General features: G+C 46.9%; 1 protein-coding gene and 6 non-coding genes across 9 annotated transcripts in view; 5 read left to right on the forward strand and 2 right to left on the reverse strand.

The window, feature by feature from the left end:
* Positions 1–16,840, forward strand: part of LOC136875673 (calcitonin gene-related peptide type 1 receptor) — a 409,243-nt gene that overhangs the window by 261,360 nt on the left and 131,043 nt on the right. The window lies entirely within an intron of this gene.
* Positions 541–614, forward strand: TRNAN-GUU (transfer RNA asparagine (anticodon GUU)). Its single transcript has one exon. It is a non-coding gene; the product is annotated as a tRNA-Asn (tRNA).
* TRNAN-GUU (transfer RNA asparagine (anticodon GUU)) lies at positions 3,283–3,356 on the forward strand. Its single transcript has one exon. It is a non-coding gene; the product is annotated as a tRNA-Asn (tRNA).
* On the reverse strand, positions 4,869–4,942 carry TRNAN-GUU (transfer RNA asparagine (anticodon GUU)). Its single transcript has one exon. It is a non-coding gene; the product is annotated as a tRNA-Asn (tRNA).
* Positions 6,676–6,749, forward strand: TRNAN-GUU (transfer RNA asparagine (anticodon GUU)). Its single transcript has one exon. It is a non-coding gene; the product is annotated as a tRNA-Asn (tRNA).
* TRNAN-GUU (transfer RNA asparagine (anticodon GUU)) lies at positions 10,722–10,795 on the forward strand. Its single transcript has one exon. It is a non-coding gene; the product is annotated as a tRNA-Asn (tRNA).
* Positions 12,266–12,339, reverse strand: TRNAN-GUU (transfer RNA asparagine (anticodon GUU)). The gene has a single exon. It is a non-coding gene; the product is annotated as a tRNA-Asn (tRNA).

Genomic DNA, 16,840 nt, shown 5'->3' on the forward strand with positions numbered 1-16,840 from the left:
AACAGTACCTCGCACAAGTTGCCTCACCTGCTATACCAGGGCCTCTCAAACGCCCAAAATCTCACGCATGCACATCGAGGCTCAGGAGCTCCGTGCACTGTGCATCGGTTCCACTCCGCTCGGTTTGGAACAACGCTTCGTCTCTGGGCTACTCGGCTAAACTCGGCTCAACTCGGCTCGGATTTGGAGCGCTATGGAGCAAGTGAGGAAGAGGGTGACAGGGGGAGCGAGCGAGACAGGCGTGAGGAAAGAGAGGGGCAGCGCTGTTGCTCTAAATCGAGGAGTGGGGGTCTGCATTCTGGGCAACCAAGCGAAGTCGTCTTTTGCACCGTGCATGCGTCTGGTGCATGCACCCTGAGAGGTCCTGTGCTATACTAAACAGAAGCCTTGTTTGGGGGATGGGAAGTTTGGAAGGGATAGAGAAGGTAATACTGACAGTGAATCGCCATAGTCTCATTACGATAATTTTCGTTACGTCTGAAGAACACAGGATAACATACAACTGATGGCAGCAACCTGCCATTTCGCAGGAATGCGTGAGCATCCGTGGCGCAATCGGCTAGCGCGTTCGGCTGTTAACCGAAAGGTTGGTGGTTCGAGCCCACCCGGGGGCGATGAGTTTCTGCAAGTACCCTGAACATTATGACAATTACGAATATAATTGCTTCATTTACCTTATAAATGTATCATGTTATATAGAGGGTATGCTATTCTACTATTCTCGCTTCTTCTGCACCAATCTAGGTGTTAATTTTAGGTAGTGAGACATCGGGTCATCACCCCAAATAATTTCTGTGAATGGATGGATGTATGTGATGCACTATGATACTGTACGTTACATTGAAATGGACTAAGCCACGTTGTCAGACCATAAAAATTTGACTTACTTACTCCATGGCTCTACGGTCCTTTAAAGGACTTTAGCCTCCTTGACCACAGATCTCCGGTCGTCCCGGTCCTCAGCACGCCCACGCCACCCCTTAACTCCAACGTTCCTCAGATCAGTGTCCACATCTCCTATTCATCTTATTCGGGGCCGACCACTCCTTCTCCTGCCCCCAGGGTGCCCCGTCAGTGCCCTCCTTGGAAGTCTTCTCTACTCCACCCGTTGCACATGCCCCAGCCATCTAATTCGTCTCATTTTGACTGGGGTCAACAAGTCCGGCTCCTTATACAGTAATCTTATCTCTTCGTTTGTTTTGATTCTCCACAAACCTCCCTCCTTCACCGGTCAAACCTCTTCCTCAGTACTTTCCTTTCCCACACATTTAATCTCCTCTCTGTGGCCTCAGTCAATACCCATGCCTCACTCCCATACATAAGTACTGGTTTAATTATTGTTTTGTAGAGAGTCAGGTTTAATTTCCTGCTAAAGATTTTACTTCTCAGAAGGGGGGGGGGCGGGGGTACAGTACTCTGCAGGATCTGTTGGGAGCCGATTTACAATATCTGTCACACCTTTATTTTCTGATGTTATTACTACGATCTACCTCTTCAAATGTGGAATAATCCACTTGGAGTTTTCCAGTGTTCATTCCATTTCTCTATGTTACCATATATTTAGTTAGTTTTAGCCTCACTTATCTCCAAGCCCAAAAATAAAGCCGCAACTTTCGGCTCCCACAAGGTAGTTGTAAGTGCCTTATACTTATATCTCAAAAACTGTGTGCTATTTGTGCTATTTGCTTTACGTCGCACCGACACAGATAGGTCTTATGGCGACGATGGGACAGGAAGCGGCCGTGGCCTTAATTAAGGTACAGCCCCAGCATTTGCCTGGTGTGAAAATGGGAAACCACGGAAAACCATCTTCAGGGCTGCCGACAGTGGGGTTCGAACCCACTATCTCCCGAATACTGGATACTGGCCGCACATAAGCGACTGCAGCTATGGAGCTCGGTATCAAAAAAAACATCTTAAAGAATAAAGAAGCACTTATTTTTTGTTTGTTGGAAAAACCAATTAACCATTTATACAGTATATCATCATCATCATCATCATCATCATCTGCTTACCCTCCAGGGTCAGTTTTTCCCTCGGACTTAGCGAGGGACCCCACCTGTACCGCCTCAAGGGCGTATGACCAGTACCTCGCCCAGGCGGCCTCACCTGCTATGCTGAAGAGGGGCCTTGTGGAGGGATGGGAAGATTGGAAGGGATAGGCAAGGAAGAGGGAAGGAAGCGACCGTGGCCTTAAGTTATGTACCATCCCGGAGGAGAAGGGGGAAACCACGGAAAACCACTTCCAGTATGGCTGAGGTGGGAATCGAACCCACCTCTACTCAGTTGTCCTCCCGAGGCTGAGTGGACCCCGTTCCAGCCCTCGTACCACTTTTCAAATTTCGTGGCAGAGCCGGGAATCGAACCCCGGCCTCCGGGGGTGGCAGCTAATCACGCTAACCACTACACCACAGAGGCGGACTATACAGTATATCTCAGAAATAATTTGTTATAGTCGTGAAAATTGTTTTTTAATATCTTTTAAAAATAAAGTAACACGAATATTTTGTTGTCGGAAAAAGCAATTAAGGGGGTAAAATGACTGAAAAGGGGGTTGAATTATTTTTTATTAGGATATTGGTATCTCCAAAACTGAATATATTACACACGTAAAAATTGGTATTTGAAGTCTCCTTTAAAAATAAAGAAACACGTCCTTATTTTTCGGAAAATTTACTTAAGGGGGAAGTAAAAGGGCTTGTATTCGTTTTACGAGGATACTTGTATCTCAAAAACTGAAAATAATACAGACATGAACATTTGTATTTGGAATAGTCTTTGAAAATTTTAGTCTGGGACTTATTGCTTCATATTCAATCATGCTATGACTGACCGATTTCTTGACCATAAACACTGTCCCTATACCACTTTGTTCTTTCCCACTATTGATCAAAATGCAGTGCTCTAAATCTGCAACCTCGATTGTCTTCCGTCTTATCTCCTGTAACGCTGCCTTTCTATCTGATATTTAAGTAATTCCTCCTTCAATTTTCTACTACCCCCAGCCTGAAAGATACTTATCACATTCCATGTTCCAATATATTCGTATCGTTGCCATTTAGCGCCCTTTTGTCGTCGTAGGTTTGGGACCGTCCTGTTATCTCGATTTGGTTTCTGAAAATGATGTAGTTTTGTGGTGGTAGAGTTGTTAGCCTCACGCCCCAACCCCTAACCTTAGCCGAGGTGTTCCGGTTAAGGCGCCAGTTATTCGCCCTCATCCCTCCTCCTAAGCTATTAATGGGGGTAGGACTTTCTGGTTACGTAGAAGGAGTAACTCCGTGAGTCTCCGTGGCGCAATCGGCTAGCGCGTTCGGCTGTTAACCGAAAGGTTGGTGGTTCGATCCCACCCGGGGACGATAAGATTTTGTGAGTGTCCTGAACTCCAAATAACTGCTTCAAATGCCTTGTATTTGGATCGTTTGTAATTCTTCTGTTCCTTGGACTGCTTATTTTCGCTACTTCTGCAGCACTCGAGGCGTTAAGCCGTGAAGCTTTTATGGTTTGACACCGTGATGAACTAGTTCGAGTCCCGTTGATGGAAAAAAAATGTTTCTTCCTTTCTTAATCCATGTACCCTGCAGAGTTGGTTTTTCCCTTTGACTCAGCGAAGGATCCCACCTCTGCCACCACAAGAGCAATGTCCTGGAGCGTGAAACATTGGGTTGGGGAAAAACAGGGGAGGAGGACCAGTACATCGCCCAGGCGGCTTCACCTGCTGTGCTGAACAGGGGCCTTGAGGGAAGATGGGAAGACTTAAAGGAGTAGACAAGGAAGAGGGAAGGAAACGGTCGTAGTCTTAAGTTAGGTACCATCCGGCATTTGCCTGGAGGAGAAGCGGGAGACTACGGAAAACCACTTCAAGGATGGATGTGGTGGGAATCGAAGCCCCCTTCCCCTTCTACTCAGTTGACCTCACGAGGCTGAGTCGACCCCGTTCCAGCTCTCGTGCCACTTTTCAAATTTCACAATAGGGGCGGGAATCGACCCAGGACCTACGGGGGTGGCAGCTAACCACACTGACCACTACACCACAGAGGTGGACAATTTTTATTCTTTCTTCCTTTCTTAATCCTTTCACCCTCTAGTGTTGGTTTTTCCCTCGGACTCAGCGAGAGATCCCACCCCTACCGCCTCAAGAACAGTGTCCTGCAGCGTGAGACTTTGGGTTTGGGGATACGACTAGGAAGAAGGACCAGTGCCTCTCCCAGGCAGTCTCACCTCTTATGCGGAACAGGGACTTTGTTGGCGGGGGGATGGGAAAATTGGAAGTGATAGACAAGGATGAAGGAAGGAAGGAAGGAAGGAAGGAAGGAAGGAAGGAAGGAAGGAAGGAAGGAAGGAAGGAAGGAATGAAAGAATTTCGATTTGAAAACGTTCATGTTTTGTAACCACCGGGCTAGTTGGCCGTGCGGGTAGAGGCGCACGGCTGTGAGCTTGTATCCGGGAGGTAGTGAGTTCGAATCCCACTGTCGGCAGCTCTGAAGATGGTCTTCCGTGGTTTCTCATTTTCACACCAGGGAAATGCTGGAGCTGTACCTCAATTAAAGCCACGGCCGCTTCCTTCCAACTCCTAGGTCTTTCCTCTCCCATCGTTGCCATAAGACCAATCTGTGTCGGTGCGACGTAAAGCTCCTAGCAAAAGAAAGTGTTTTTGTAACCCACACCAGCCCAAGTACGGTTCCGAAAGTACAGGCGCACAGCATGCCAAAAAAAACCTACAGGCTCATTGTGTATCACTACATCCATTCGCAGCAATTGTTCGAGGTGATGACCGTGCTGCGGAAGTAGCGAGAATAAGCGCTTCATATAACATGATACAAGGCATTTGAAGCAATTATTTGAAGTTCAGGATACTCACAAGAGTTTATCGCCCCCGGGTGGGCTCGAACCACCAACCTTTCGGTTAACAGCCGAACGCGCTAGCCGATTGCGCCACGGAGGCTCACGGAGTATTATCAAATGAAAGCTTCCAGCCAGCAATTGTATGTTATCCTGTGGCCTTCAGACAGAAGTAAAATTATCACAATGAGAATACTGAGGTCCGCCTCTGTGGTATAGTGGTTATTGTGATTAGCTGCCAACCCCTGCAGGTCCTAGTTCGACTCCCGGCTCTACCAAGAAGTTTGAAGAGTGGTACGACGCTTGGCACGGGGTTCACTAAGCCTCGGGAGGTCAACGGAGTAGAGGTGGGGGGGGGGGCTCGTTTCCCACCTTAGCCATCCTCGAGATGGTTTTCCGTGGTTTTCCACTTTTCCTCCAGGCAAATGCCGGGTTGCACGACCGCTTCCTTCCATCTTCCTTCTATATCCCTTCCAAACTTCCCATCCCCCAAAACAAGGCTTCTGTTTAGTATAGCACAGGGCCTCTCGGGTGCATGCACCAGGCGCATGCACGGTGCAAAAGACGACTTAGTTTGGTTGCCCAGAATGCAGACCCCCACTCCTCGATTTAGAGCAACAGCGCTGCCCCTCTCTTTCCTCACGCCTGTCTCGATCGCTCCCCCTGTCACCCTCTTCCTCACTTGCTCCATAGCGCTCCAAATGCGAGCCGAGTTGAGCCGAGCTTAGCCGAGTAGCCCAGAGACGAAACGTTGGTCCGAGCCGAGCCGAGTGGAACGATGCACAGTGCACGGAGCTCCTGAGCCTCGATGTGCATGCGTGAGATTTTGGGCGTTTCAGAGGCCCCGGTATAGCAGGTGAGGCAACCCGGGCGAGGTACTGGTCATCCTCCCAAGTTGTATCTCAAGACCCAAAATCTCACGCTCCAGGACACTGCCCTTCAGGTGGTAGAGGTGGGATCCCTCACTGAGTACGACAGAAACACCAACACTTGAGGGTAAATGGCCACTAATAATAATAATAATAATAATAATAATAATAATAATAATAATAATAATAATAATAAAGAAGGAAAGAAGGAAAGAAAGAAAAAAAGAAAGAAAGAATACCGAAAATATGACGATTCCTTTTATTATTATTATTATTATTATTATTACTATTATTATTATTATTAGTGGCCATTTACCCTCAAATGTTGGTGTTTCTGTCGTACTCATTGAGGGATCCCACCTCTACCACCTCAAGGGTAGTGTTTTGGAGCGGAGATTGTGGGTCTTGAGATACAACTTGGGAGGATGAACAGTACCTCGCACAAGTTGCCTCACCTGCTATACCAGGGCCTCTCAAACGCCCAAAATCTCACGCATGCACATCGAGGCTCAGGAGCTCCGTGCACTGTGCATCGTTCCACTCGGCTCGGTTTGGAACAACGCTTCGTCTCTGGGCTACTCGGCTAAGCTCGGCTCAACTCGGCTCGGATTTGGAGCGCTATGGAGCAAGTGAGGAAGAGGGTGACAGGGGGAGCGAGCGAGACAGGCGTGAGGAAAGAGAGGGACAGCGCTGTTGCTCTAAATCGAGGAGTGGGGGTCTGCATTCTGGGCAACCAAGCGAAGTCGTCTTTTGCACCGTGCATGCGTCTGGTGCATGCACCCTGAGAGGTCCTGTGCTATACTAAACAGAAGCCTTGTTTGGGGGATGGGAAGTTTGGAAGGGATAGAGAAGGTAATACTAACAGTGAATCGCCATAGTCTCATAACGATAATTTTCGTTACGTCTGAAGAACACAGGATAACATACAACTGATGGCAGCAACCTGCCAAATCAGAACACGCCGTGAGCCTCCGTGGCGCAATCGGCTAGCGCGTTCGGCTGTTCACCGAAAGGTTGGTGGTTCGAGCCCACCCGGGGGCGATGAGTTTTTGCAAGTACCCTGAACATTATGACGATGACGAAAATAATTGCTTCACTTACCTTATAAATGTATCATGTTATATGGAGGGTATGCTATTCTGCTATTCTCGCTTCTTCTGCATAAATCTAGGTGTTAATTTTAGGTAGTGAGACATCGGGTCATCACCCCAAATAATTTCTGTGAATGGATGGATGTATGTGATGCACTATGATACTGTAGGTTACATTGAAATGGAATAAGCCACGTTGTCAGACCATAAAAATTTGACTTACTTACTCCATGGCTCTACGGTCCTTTAAAGGACTTTGGCCTCCTTGACCACAGCTCTCCGGTCGTCCCGGTCCTCAGCACGCCCACGCCACCCCTTAACTCCAACGTTCCTCAGATCAGTCTCCACATCTCCTATCCATCTTATTCGGGGCCGACCTCTCCTTCTCCTGCCCCCAGGGTGCCCCGTCAGTGCCCTCCTTGGAAGTATTCTCTACTCCATCCGTTGTACATGCCCCAGCCATCTAAATCGTCTCATTTTGACTGAGGTCACCAAGTCCGGCTCCTTATACAATAATCTTATTTCTTCGTTTGTTCTGATTCTCCACAATCCTCCCTCCTTCACCGGTCAAACCACTTCCTCAGTACTTTCCTTTCCCACACATTTTTTTTTTTTTTGCTAGGGGCTTTACGTCGCACCGACACAAATAGGTCTTATGACGACGATGGGATAGGAAAGGCCTAGGAGGTGTGAAAATGGGAAACCACGGAAAACCATCTTCAGGGCTGCCGATAGTGAGATTCGAACCTACTATCTCCCGGATGCAAGCTCACAGCCGCGCGCCTCTACGCGCACGGCCAACTCGCCCGGTCCCACACATTTAATCTCCTCTCAGCGGCCTCAGTCAATACCCATGCCTCACTCCCATACATAAGTCATCATCATCATCATCATCATCATCTGTTTACCCTCCAGGTTCGGTTTTTCCATCGGACTTAGCGAGGGATCCCACCTCTACCTACTCAAGGGCAGTGTCCTGGAGCTTCAGACTCTTGGTCGCGGGATACAACTGGGGAGTATGACCAGTACCTCGCCCAGGCGGCCTCACCTGCTATGCTGAACAGGGGCCTTGTGGAAGGATGGGAGGATTGGAAGGGATAGGCAAGGAAGAGGGAAGGAAGCGGCCGTGGCCTTAAGTTAGGTACCATCCCGGCATTCGCCTGGAGGAGAAGTGGGAAACCACGGAAAACCACTTCCAGGATGGCTGAGGTTGGAATCGAACCCACCTCTACTCAGTTGACCTCCCGAGGCTGAGTGGACCCCGTTCCAGCCCTCGTAATACTTTTCAAATTTCGTGGCAGAGCCGGGAATCGAACCCGGGCCTCCGGGGGTGGCAGCTAATCACTCTAACCACTACACCAGAGAGGCGGCTCCCATACATAAGTACTGGTTTAATTATTGTTTTGTAGAGAGTCAGGTTTAATTTCCTGCTAAAGATTTTACTTCTCAGAAGGGGGGGGGGCGGGGGGGCTACAGTACTCTGCAGGATCTGTTGGGAGCCGATTTACAACATCTGTCACACCTTTATTTTCTGATGTTATTACTACTATCTACCTCTTCAAATGTGGAATAATCCACTTGGAGTTTTTCAGTGTTCATTCCATTTCTCTATGTTACCATATATTTAGTTAGTTTTAGCCTCACTTATCTCCAAGCCCAAAAACACAGCCGCAACTTTCGGCTCCCTCAAGGTAGTTGTAAGTGCCTCGTTACTTCTGGCAGTTATCACCACATCATCTGCATAAGCGAAAACTTGGATCAGTCTATTGTAAATATTACCACCCGGATTACTAGTTATTGATCTTACAGCTTCCTCCAGCACTAGGTTCAATAACACTGGTGATAAGGGATCTCGTTCCCTTAGGCCTTCTTCAGGTCTGAAAACTCTTCGCGGACTTCCCTGCACTTTTACCTGCCGCCTGCTGTTCTCCAGGGTCATCTTAGTCAGTTTTATTTACTGTGGGAATTTAAAATCCTTCATTGTTTCCCATAATGTCGTGCTCTTTACTTTGTCATATCCTTGTTTAAAATCTATAAAAAGATATCCTAATCGAACATTGTATTCATTTGTTTTCCGAGAGCCATTCCAACGGTGCAAATATTATCAGAAAAATCCCCGTGAGTGGGGTGAAAAAAAGGTGAAAAAGGGGTTGAATACCTTTATAAGGATACTTATATCTCAAAAACTGTGTGCTATTTGTGCTATTTGCTTTACGTCGCACCGACACAGATAGGTCTTATGGCGACGATGGGACACGAAGTGGCTAGGAGTGGGAAGGAAGCGGCCGTGGCCTTAATTAAGGTACAGCCCCAGCATTTGCCTGGTGTGAAAATGGGAAACCACGGAAAACCATCTTCAGGGCTGCCGACAGTGGGGTTCGAACCCACTATCTCCCGAATACTGGATACTGGCCGCACATAAGCTACTGCAGCTATCGAGCTCGGAATCAAAAAAAAACTGAAGTAGTGACAGACTTAAAGGTATTTGGAATCTCCTTAAAGAATAAAGAAGCACTTATTTTTTGTTTGTTGGAAAAACCAATTAATGGGGGATGAACAGCAGCGACAAACGGGGCGAATTTTTAAACGTACCATTTATACAGTATATCTCAGAAATAAATTGTTATAGTCGGGAAAATTGTCCGCCTCTGTGGTGTAGTGGTTAGCGTGATTAGCTGCCATCCCCGGAGGTGCGGGTTCGATTCCCGGCTCTGCCACGGAAAATTGAAAAGTGGTACGAGGGCTGGAACGGGGTCCACTCAGCCTCGGGAGGTCAACTGAGTAGAGGTGGGTTCGATTCCCACCTCAGCCATCCTCGAAGTGGTTTTCCGTGGTTTCCCACTTCTCCTCCAGGCGAATGCCGGGATGGTACCTAACTTGAGGCCACGGCCGCTTCCTTCCCTCTTCCTTGTCTATCCCTTCCAATCTTCCCATCCCTCCTCAAGCAGGTGAGGCCGCCTGGGCGAGGTACTGGGCATTCTCCCCAGTTGTATCCCCCGACCAAGAGTCTGAAGCTCCAGGACACTGCCCTTGAGGCGGTAGAGGTGGGATCCCTCGCTGAGTGCGAGGGAAAAGCCGAACCTGGAGGGTAAACAGATGATGATGATGATGATGAATATTGTTTTTTAATATCTTTTAAAAATAAAGTAATACGAATATTTTGTTTTCAGAAAAAGCAATTAAGGGGGTAAAATGACTGAAAAAGGGGTTGAATTATTTTTTATTAGGATATTGGTATCTCAAAAACTGAATATATTACAGACGTAAAATTTGGTATTTGAAGTCTCCTTTAAAAATAAAGAAACACGTCCTTATTTTTCGGAAAATTTACTTAAGGGGAATGTAAAAGGGCTTGTATTCGTTTTACGAGGATACTTGTATCTCAAAAACTGAAGATAATACAGACATGAACATTTGTATTTGGAATAGTCTTTGGAAATTTTAGTCTGGGACTTATTGCTTCATATTCAATCATGCTATGACTGACCGATTTCTTGACGATAAACACTGTCCCTATACCACTTTGTTCTTTCCCACTATTGATTAAAATGCAGTGCTCGATTGTCTTCCGTCTTATCTCCTGTAACGCTGCCATATCTATCTGATATTTAAGTAATTCCTCCTCCAATTTCCTACTACTCCCAGCCTGAAAGGTTGTTATCACATTCCATGTTCCAATATATTCGTATCGTTGCCATTTAGCGCCCTTTTGTCGTCGTAGGTTTGGGACCGTCCTGTAATCTCGATTTGGTTTCTGAAAATGATGTAGTTTTGTGGTGGTAGAGTTGTTAGCCTCACGCCCCAACCCCTAACCTTAGCCGAGGTGTTCCGGTTAAGGCGCCAGTTATTCGCCCTCATCCCTCCTCCTAAGCTATTAATGGGGGTAGGACTTTCTGGTTACGTAGAAGGAGTAACTCCGTGAGTCTCCGTGGCGCAATCGCCTATCGCGTTCGGCTGTTAACCGAAAGGTTGGTGGTTCGATCCCACCCGGGGACGATAAGATTTTGTGAGTGTCCTGAACTCCAAATAATTGCTTCAAATGCCTTGCATATGGATCGTATGTAATTCTTCTGTTCCCTGGACTGCTTATTTTCGCTACTTGTGCAGCACTCGAGGCGTTAAGCCGTGAAGCTTTTATGGTTTGACACCGTGATGAACTAGTTCGAGTCCCGTTGATGGAAAAAAAAAGTTACTTTCTTTCTTAATCCATGTACCCTGCAGAGTTGGTTTTTCCCTTTGACTCAGCGAAGGATCCCACCTCTGCCACCACTAGAGCAATGTCCTGGAGCGTGAAACTTTGGGTTGGGGAAAAACAGGGGAGGAGGACCAGTACATCGCCCAGGCGGCTTCACCTGCTGTGCTGAACAGGGGCCTTGAGGGAAGATGGGAAGACTTAAAGGAGTAGACAAGGAAGAGGGAAGGAAGCGGTCGTAGTCTTCAGTTAGGTACCATCCGGCATTTGCCTGGAGGAGAAGCGGGAGACTACGGAAAACCACTTCAAGGATGGATGAGGTGGGAATCGAAGCCCCCCCTTCTACTCAGTTGACCTCACGAGGCTGAGTCGACCCGGTTCCAGCTCTCGTGAAACTTTTCAAATTTCACAACAGGGGCGGGAATCGACCCAGGACCTCCGGGGGTGGCAGCTAACCACACTGACCACTACACCACAGAGGTGGACAATTTTTATTCTTTCTTCCTTTCTTAATCCGTTCACCCTCCAGGGTTTGTTTTTCCCTAGGACTCCGCGAAGGTTTCCACCTCTACCGCCTCAAGAACAGGGTCCTGCAGCGTGATGAGTTGGGGTATACAATTGGGAATAAGGACCAGTATCTCATCCAGGAAGTCTCACCTCTTATGCGGAACAGGGGCTTTTTGGGCGGAGGGATGGGAAGATTGGAAGTGATAGACAAGGATGAAGGAAGGAAATAATTTCGATATGGAAACGTTCATGTTTTGTAACCACCGGGCTAGTTGGCCGTGCGGGTAGAGGCGCACGGCTGTGAGCTTGTATCCGGGAGATAGTGAGTTCGAATCCCACTGTCGGCAGCTCTGAAGATGGTATTCCGTGGTTTCTCATTTTCACACCAGGGAAATGCTGGAGCTGTACCTCAATTAAGGCCACGGCCGCTTCCTTCCAACTCCTAGGCCTTTCCTCTCCCATCGTTGCCATAAGACCAATCTGTGTCGGTGCGACGTAAAGCCCCTAGCAAAAGAAAGTGTTTCTGTAACCCACACCAGCTCAAGTACGGTTCCGAAAGTACAGGCGCACTGCATGCCAAAGAAACCTACAGTCTCATTGTGTATCACATACATCCATTCGCAGCAATTGTTCGAGGTGATGACCGTGCTGCTGGAGTAGCGAGAATAAGCAGTGTAAGGAACAGAAGAATTGCATGCGCTCCATATAACATGATACAAGGCATTTGAAGCATTTATTTGAAGTTCAGGATACTCACAAAAGCTTATCGCCCCCGGGTGGGCTCGAACCACCAACCTTTCGGTTAACAGCCGAACGCGCTAGCCGATTGCGCCACGGAGGCTCACGGAGTGTTTGCGAATGAAAGCTTCCAGCCAGCCATTGTATGTTATCCTGTGGCCTTCAGACAGAAGTAAAATTATCACAATGAGAATACTGAGGTCCGCCTCTGTGGTATAGTGGTTATTGTGATTAGCTGCCACCCCCTGCAGGTTCTAGTTCGATTCCCGGCTCTACCAAGAAGTTCTGAAGAGTGGTACGACGCTTGGAAAGGGGTTCACTCAGCCTCGGGAGGTCAACGGAGTAGAGGGGGGGGGGGGGGGAGGGGTCGTTTCCCACCTCAGCCATCCTCGAGATGGTTTCCCGTGGTTTCCCACTTCTCCTCCAGGCAAATGCCGGGATGCACGACCGCTTCCTTCCATCTTCCTTCTCTATCCCTTCCAAATTTCCCATCCCCCAAACAAGGCTTCTGTTTAGTATAGCACAGGGCCTCTCAGGGTGCATGCACCACACGCATGCACGGTGCAAAAGACGACTTCGCTTGGTTGCACAGAGTGCACACCCCCACTCCTCGATTTAGAGCAAAAGCGCTGCCCCTCTCTTTCCTCACGCCTGTCTCGCTCGCTCCCCCTGTCACCCTCTTCCTCACTTGCTCCATAGCGCTCTAAATGCGAGCCGAGTTGAGCCGAGCTTAGCCGGGTAGCCCAGAGACGAAACGTTGGTTCGAGCCGAGCCGAGTGGAACCGATGCATAATGCACGGAGCTCCTGAGCCTCGATGTGCATGGATGAGATTTTGGGCGTTTAGGAGGCCCAGGTATAGCAGGTGAGGCAACCTTGGCGAGGTACTGGTCATCCTCCCAAGTTGTATCTCAAGGCCCAAAATCTCACGCTCCAGGACACGGCCCTTAAGGTGGTTGCGGTGGGATCCTTCACTGAGTACGACAGAAACACCAACACTTGAGGGTAAATGGCCACTAATAATAATAATAATAATAATAATAATAATAATAATAATAATAATAATAATAATAATAATAATAATAATTGTTACCGTGTTTTAGCGGTAGGTAGAGGCGTAAGAAGGTGCGGGCGTGAATGGGTTTCAAACTACGGAATCAAAGTTAATGTAAAATTAATTTAAAATTTAACTAGGTTATATTTTCTTTTCAAAAACAAAGCAATAACAGACATGGCAGGTACAATGTAGCAAAACAAGGGGAGATACAATATTTACAGGTTTTGGGCTTCACGCCCTGACTTCAGCGATCAGCTCAGTTTTACCACAAACACAAGTTTTAACAGAGGGGCAGAAAACCCCATTCATCCCTAGGAGCCCCTGGCTCCGAATTACACAGAAAAGCCTCCACGAGGCATATGACACTTCATTTTCAAAAGAGCGATCCGCTCTTAAAATTTAAGCCTCTCAAAGGCCACACCAAACTCTACCTTCAAGCTGTCCTCTAAGGACGTATTCACAGGGGTAAAATACCCAACCTACAGAGGTCTATTACATGAAAAGAAGGTTGATTACATGACCTCTAAAGTAACAATTTGAGAGGAGGCGATCTTGCACTCCTAATACACTTTGTTGTTTTTTTTAAAACCTAATCTGGCTCTGGGCCGCTAACGCAAGGGCTAATCCCATACTACAGAGGTGACTTAGAGAAGAACACTTTACATTACATAAACGAAGAATAGTTTGAGAAAATAAGTTCACCTCAAAACAAATGTGAGTGGGAGCTCGAGAGGGTTAGCACTCTCTATCCCAATATGTAGCTTTACAAGAAAAAGATGAAAAGAGTAATTACATTTTAGGAAAAGGTTACATGATGGAAATGCTTCGAACCCGCCGCGAGTGTTAAACTGCCGACCTAGCAAGAAAAGAAGTTATTAATAGGCCATTACCTGGTGTTGAACGGCTGAAGAAGAAAGAGGCGCTTCCCGCCTCCTGCTATGTACTTAATACACTGAAAGATGGAACAGAAGTGGCCCGGAGACCCCCAAATCAGCAGTTTATATCCTCTCGCGGAAGATTCTAGGCGTTAGGGGAAAGAAAACACCCTCCCACAAAATCTTTATTGGCTAGGGAAAAGAAACCCCTACAAAGAGGAAGAAGAAACACATTATTGGTGGAAAATTAATTAAAGAAATTCGGGATTGGCTAGATCCAAAATAAGGGGAAAAAGAGGGGTATACAGCCAACTTAAACCATGACAGAAAGAAATTTAACAAAGAACAAACTCTTGAAATAAAAATTTCTCCAACAAAATAGTTCTTTGATTTCGCACTAGGTTGCACTATTGTAATTCTTCAGTAGTGTCCTCTAGAAGAGAAAGTTCACACTTCTTACTTCAAGCGAAACAAAAACACATCAAAAGTGACACAGTTCAAAAACTCAAAATTTTCCACGTGGTGACATCTTCTGAGAAAGTAGAGAATTAATAGAATAGATAAAGTTCAACCTTCCTCCAGAAGAGGAGTTTCAACTGGCGCAACTTTTAAATAAACGGTGTAGAGGTGTACCGCCCGGTACAGACCTCCCCCCCCCCCAAAAGTTCCTCCAGGGGTGACACATGAAATCAGTTTGAAACAAAGTCCAAGAAATGATGTTGATACGAAGATAGATAGCAGAAGCATTTACAAGATTTCTTAATTCAGTTTCAAAATGTTGTTGTTGCAGGTGAATGAAAGTCTTTATGTTTGTAGAATTTGAATTTCTGAAGATAAACTTTTAATACTTAAAGGTGAAGAAAAATTTTGCAATGTCCACCAAATATTGTAGTTGAATTCCCAAGTGTAGTTATTGCTTATGGTGACTGTCCATGTAGTTGATGTAGATTGAGTCGAATGGCCGGACCGGCCGTTGCAGCTTGCGTCCAACGGAGGCCGCTCGGACCCCTCAAGTACCCTGAGATACCGCTCGCCCGCACTATGAGGGGAGCAGAGGTGTTGAAGTACGCCGCGCCCGCGGTGAACAGATACAGGCTGCGGGCATGTAGCAGGTCGTGCGCCGCACATCAGCCTTGGCCGGGAGGTGAGCTCCGGCTCGCCGTGCACATGTCGTCCTCGCTGGAGAGGAGGGGGCCCATCCCCCTCCCCAGTCGCTGCACGGCGCTGCGCGGCTGCGGGGGCGCTGAAACATTAAAGCTAGGCGGCAGAATTGTGTTGGACAATCATTTCCTTTGAGGGTACAGGCTTGTGGAGAGGTTGAGGGGCCAGCGGCGTGTAGATATCCATGGCATTTACTATTATGAAGCCACAGTGTAAGGTGGAGCAGGAGACGGGAACGTGGTAATGGCCGTGGCAAGAACAGGATGGCAGTTTAACGGGTCGGGGCAGGTTTTACACAAGGCTTACATCTAAAACCAAAATATTACAGAAGGGGCAGAATGCCTTAAAAGTGAAACTCAAAAAAAAAAAAAAAATATAACCTTCATATCCTTTCAAAATAATATGAAGCAAGTTAACACAGAAATTACACCGGTTTCACCTGGGACAGGTGAACTCTAAATATCCTCTCGGTGGCTGGATTACTTAGCAATAAGGTAACCGGCGTAAGAAAATCGAGAATGATACAAGGCCCATGAAATCTGGGGGCAAGCTTGCCCGCGGGAACAAAATTTTTGACCATAACCTGGTCACCTACCTTCAAGGTGGTGGGTCTCCGTCCACGATCATACCTTTCCCTAACCTTTTCATGAGATACTTTAAGATTAGCTTTAGCCTTCTTCCAAAGATCTTTAATGTTGTCCGGATCTATTGTCTCGGGCAGAATGTCATTCAGAGACCAGAGGTTAGAGAGCGGCGAGTTGGGAACAAACTTGAACATCAAGGAAGCTGGAGTAAACTTGTGAGATTCATGAACCGCCGAATTCAAAGCAAAAGCTATCCAATGCAGGGACGTGTCCCACCTGGAAGGATCTTCATGATGATAGGCAATGAGTGCGGACCTGAGATTACGGTTAACCCGTTCAGCCAGAGATGGTTGAGGATAATAAGCAGATGTAGTTACATGAGAGATGGACAAGTCAAAACAGAATTTACGAAATAAATTAGATGTAAAAGCCTTAGCATTATCAGATACAATATATTGACACGGACCAAAAGAAGCAAAAATAGAATTTAAGCAAGTAATTGTAGACTGAGCGGTAGCCAGCTTAGTCGGGAATAACCACGAAAATCTTGTAAAACCATCTACACATACAAAGATGAATTTGTTGGCATTCCCCTTTGACTGGGGGAAGGGTCCTACATAATCAATATACAGGCGTTCCATGGGGCGCGATGCTTGATGCGAAGACAAGAGGCCTACCTTGGTGGACCTGGTTGGTTTACTGAGCAAACAAGATTTACAAGCTTTTACAAGTTCACGGATTTCACCGTCCATACCTTTCCAGATGAACATTTCACGAATCTTTTCACGAGTTTTAAAGATACCCAGATGCCCTCCTAATGGGGTCTCATGATAATACTTGAAGATCATAGGTACAAGAACCGCTGGAACAACAACTTTCATCAACTTATCATGCCTCGAAGGGCAACATAGAACACCATTCCTCAGAAC

The sequence above is a fragment of the Anabrus simplex genome, chromosome 6, assembly GCF_040414725.1.
Source record: "Anabrus simplex isolate iqAnaSimp1 chromosome 6, ASM4041472v1, whole genome shotgun sequence".
Lineage (NCBI taxonomy): Eukaryota > Metazoa > Arthropoda > Insecta > Orthoptera > Tettigoniidae > Anabrus > Anabrus simplex.